We start from the raw sequence: 5,353 nt of genomic DNA, 5'->3' as shown, positions 1-5,353 counted from the left end.
TTTATTCATGAAAGACACAGAGGAGAGAGAGAGGCAGAGACATAGGCAGAGGAAGAGGCAGGCTCCATGCAGGGAGCTCGAGGTGGGACTCGATCCCGGGTCTCCAGGATCATGCCCTGGGCTGAAGGCAGGCACTAAACTGCTGAGCCACCCAGGGATCCCCCAGATTCATTCAATCTGAATAACAAAGGAATGTAGACTAGAAAAAACAAAAAATAAACAAACGAGACTCAGGAAGCTGTGGGAAAAGATCCAGCATTAATACCATTGAAGACTCAGAAGGATAGGAGAATGATATTGGGGCTAAAGGAGTATTCACCGACATAATAGTAGACTATTTCACAAATTTGGTTAAAGGCACAAACCTACAGATTCAAAAGCTGAACATATATCAAATAGTAAATACCCAAAAAATTCCAAGACACATACTAATTCAATTTTTAAAAATGAAGGACAAAGAAAAAGTCAAGATAGTGGGAGTGAAGTGATATATTACCTAAATGGGAATATCTAATGACGACTGTTTTCTCACTGGAAGCCATAGAGATCAGAAGAAATTTTCTGTACAAGATTTTCAAGTGCTGAAAGACTAGAACTGTCAGTTGTGAATTCTGTAGCCATCAAAATGAATTCTCTATCCTTCAGGAATAGGAAATAAATAAAAACATTCTCAAAGTAGATTTGTCACTAGCACACCTTCTCTCACAGGTTGACTAAACAAAGTTACTGAAGAAGAAAGGAAATGATGAAAGAATTTTGAAGCATCCAAAAGGAAAAAAAGAACAAATGGCAGAATTATATATCCATACAATTAGCAGCCTTTTCCTTGTAAGTTTAATAAGTCATATTTAATAACTGGAACAAAGTTACTGTAACACTAGACAATACTCATGACAATGATATTTTAAAGTGTGGACAGCAGAGGGACCTAAATGAAGCTTCTATCCTTTACTCTCATACCAGTAGACTGCAATAAGTCAGATATGTATATTGTAATATTCAAGGCAACTAGTAAGGACAACATGAAAAGGAATATATTTAAAAAACACCAAAAGTGTTTAGTAACTCAGGAAGGCAAGGAAAAAAAGAACAGAAAAAATAGAGAAAAGAAACAGAAAACTGTAAACACATTTAAGAGCCAACCAATCAATACAACAATTGCCCTAAATATAAACTGTCCAAATATCCAGTCAAAGAGAGATTGGCAGAGAGGATAAAAAATATGACCAAACTGCATGCCATGTAAAGAAACTTACTTCAAATTGAATAATAAAGATAGATTTAAAGCAAAAGGATAGGAAAAGATATTTCATACAAATAGTAAACAAATGCAAGGATAGCTGTATTATTATCCAAAGCAAACCTCAGAACTAGAGACAAAATGGACACTGTACACTGATAAAATGATCAATTCATCATGAAGATGTAAAGATGCTAATTGTTCACCAAGCAGCAGACTCAGAATTTGTGAAGCAAAATCTGATGAGCTAAGAAGGGAAATAGTTGGAAACTTCACCAAATCCTTCCCTCATTTTTTTTTTCTAGCTCTACCAAAATTTATTAGGATTTTCATATTGGTATAGCTTTAATTTGTAAAGGGGATATTGATAACCCTAATACAATCACAGAAAATTTCCATGCATAGCTTATGTATGAATTACTTTTTCTAAATAAGATTAATTGGCCATAAGTATTGTGCCCCAGAATGCAAAAATTTAATTATACCCTTTATAATAAAAATAATTATCCTCCAACATCTGAAATATAAAGTAGAAAATTAAAAGAATACATTATTTAGCCAAATACTCCAAATTGAGACAAATTCGGGTCTTTAAACTATAAATAAACTGTTAAAAAATACAAAATGTGCTACTACGTTATTGAGCACATAAACATAATTTCCTCTTGAAAACTTTTCAGAGAAAAACTACAGAACATGCTTTACATGTGGACATAAAGTTGTTAATTAAAATTGTATCTTCCTAGAGATGCCTAGGTGGCTTAGTGGATGAGCGTCTGCCTTTAGCTTAGGTGGTGATCCCAGGGTCCTGGGATAGAGTCCTGCATCAGGCTCCCTGCAGGGAGCCTGCCTCTCTCTCTGCCTGTATCTCTGCTTCTCTCTGTATGGCTCTCATGAATAAATAAAATATTTACAAATGAATAAATTAAATTGTATCTTCCTAATAGGAACTTTTAAACAATTTTATTCACATACGATTCATATGCCATAATATGTATCCATTTAAAGTGTACATATATTTATTCAGAGAGTTGTGTACCCATCAGTCCATTCTAGTTCTAGAAGATTTTATCACCTCAGTAAGAAACCTCATACTCATTACCAGCCAGTTTTTATTACTACTACCTATGTTCCCAGCCTCTCAAAATACCCCAGTTTTAGGTGATTAATAATCTACTGTCTTCCTATATGTAGATTGTCTACTCTGGACATTTTATATAAATTGAATCTTACAATATGTGGTCCTTGTGACTGACTTTTTTCATTTTGCATAATGTTTTCAAAGTTTATCCATTCTGTACCATGTATTAGTACTCTGTTATTTTTATTATCAAGCAATATCCCACTTATTAATATATGATATTCATGTTTATTTATCGTGGATGGATATTTGGGTGGTTCCATTTTTGCCTATTATGGATAACACTGCTATGAATATTTGTGTAAAAGTTTTTGTGTGGACGTATGTTTCCTTTTCTCCTGAATACATTTCTCAGAGTAGACTTTATGTTTAATATTTTGAGAAACCATCAAATTATTTTCCTGTATCCTGTCATTTAAATTAAGTGCATGAATAATAAATATAACAATAGTAGGTAAATATTCAAAACCTCTATATTCTAAAATGAAAAGATGAACTTGAGAGTAATAAGGTATCTCCTTTGCCTTGAGGGAAAAACATAAGCTTTGAATTATCTGGCTCTCCTATGATCATTACCAATACAAGCAGACTGAGGGTATTGGATTTAAAGACAGGATGGCAAGGGGGTGCATTATGGCACTAGATAAGGAGGCCTTGGACCGATGCATTGTGAAAAAACATCCCTACAGAAATGTCTGAAACAGTAAGGCTTACGTCCTCCAAGAAGGTGTATGCTATATGTTAAATCCTGCTCCTCATAGACAAAGGTCAAGGAGACTTCCTATGACATCATTGTTATTGCAAGAAAACAGTCTCTGCTGATAATTTGAGGCAACTGGCTAGTTTTGAATTGTTATGGACCTGAACTGACACTTTGTGCATGATCAAACTAGGCATGCTATATTAGTATCATTTTTTTTAAAGATTGTATTTATTTATTCATGAGAGGCACAGAGAGAGAGAGACGCAGAGACACAGGCAGAGGGAGAAGCAGGCTCCATGCTGGGAGCCCAATGCAGGACTCTATCCTGGATCCTAGAATCAGGCCCTGGGCCCATGGCAGATGCTCAACCACTGAGTCATGCAGGTGTCCCGCATGCTTGCCTTTAAATCCATCATCTAAGGGTCATGTTGTTTAGGTCAAGCTTCTAGAGGAGGCATAGTTAAAACTAGCTTAAGTGTTAGGTCAAATGAAACTTAAACATGCTTTTATTAAATTTAAAATAGTAAGAGTATGTTAAAATTTACTATTTTCTCATGTTATCATTGTTATTTTCATCAGTTTCTGCTATTACAAAAGTCATATTGCGATGAGAATCTTTGTACTCAAAATTTTACTTGAATATCTGATTACTTCCTTACATCCATTCCTAGAAGGCTAATTTTTATTTCAACTTGAATTAAAATGTTCAGCCCTTGGTATTATGTGAAATTATTTTTCCAGTGACATTGAAATAACTAATTTTTCTGCCAGTAATGTACAATACTTAAAGTCTTATAGCTCTTGAGTCAGATAAATATTTTTGGTTACTTTAAATTATTGATTGATTCAACTTCATAGATTTTAAACTGGAATTTCATTACTGTTTAATTTATACATTGATGTTAAAGAGCTTGGAGATATATATAAGCTAATAGTATGCATATTCATTCTGTGAATATCTTATATATTTTCTCTGTTTTTCTTTCATTGGTTTTTCCTTTTATCAATATTATTTACATATACACTTCAAAAATGATGTTTTATGTATTAGAAATATTTTAGAAGTTTTAAACACTTTTTATGGTATTTTTATAGTTTAATATTTTTTTGTAGACAAATTGACTTTGTTTTCCGATTACATGATGATGTGTTCCATGGTGATTCAGTGTGGTCCATATCCTACCACTTACTATTTGTATGACGTAAGCAAGTCTCTTAACTCCTCTCGATCACAGTTTCCTAATATATAAAATGGAGTGATAATTTATTTGGACATGACCATGCTTCACTTAAAAATCACTCAGTAATAGTTCCTAACCCATTTACTTAGCATTATCCTACTAGATGGTAAAATAGTGAGACATCAATTTATTTATGTTAAGTGTTTTGTTATGTTGCTATATTAATTTTATTAACATTAGTATTTTTATATTTAATTTGAAAAGCCAAACAGAATGAATATTCATTTGAATATAAAAATAACAGTTGATATAAACATCTTGGTGAGCAATATGCTGTATTATTCTATATGTTAATCTTGAATTATGTCAGTTATTGATGTTGCTGTGCACCTTGTTCTTATTCAAAGCATGCTATATCTTCTAGATAATAATAATAATAATAAAAATAACCCTCAGGCTGAGTTAGAGTCCCCATGCTAAAAAGCCTAAGTTTATTTTTTTTTAAAATGTCAGCCACTTTGGTGGGATAGAAAATAAGTATAACTGTTCAATTCAGCCTGTTCTCTTTCTATATTTTGAAATGAGGTTTAAAAATCAGCACCTACTACAAAGTCTTTGTTCTTATTTGAAATGTTGAGACTGGCTGCTATCATTATTGCTAAGATTTAAAATTCCCTCACAAATTTAGCAACCCCTCATATAATTTGAAGGTGTCAGGCCTTTTATTTTACTTCTGATGATTCCACCTCATCCTCACAAGGATAGAGGCTGTGTTTAGTAACTACTTGTGAAATAAATAAATTAGCCTATGAAATAAAATGACTACTTTGACTTGGGTTTTACTAATGTGACTGTGACTAAAACTAAGCTATGATTTTATAAAATCAGAATAAAATCTACATATAAGTAGAATTAGTCTCCAATAGTAGTAATAGTGTGAATTGATCCTTGTATATTAATTAATACTTGCCTTTGACTTTTTTACTCATCAGGGGAAGTTTACATAGTGCCTAAGTCAAATTGTATCATGGATTATAAAATACTTGCTATGAATAATCCCATAAATTTCAAGAAGTATTGGGATTCAG

Source organism: Nyctereutes procyonoides, unplaced genomic scaffold, assembly GCF_905146905.1.
Source record: "Nyctereutes procyonoides isolate TBG_1078 unplaced genomic scaffold, NYPRO_anot_genome, whole genome shotgun sequence".
Classification (NCBI taxonomy): Eukaryota; Metazoa; Chordata; class Mammalia; order Carnivora; family Canidae; genus Nyctereutes; species Nyctereutes procyonoides.
The sequence above is the reverse complement of the archived record's forward strand: the minus strand, read 5'-3'. Positions refer to the sequence as shown.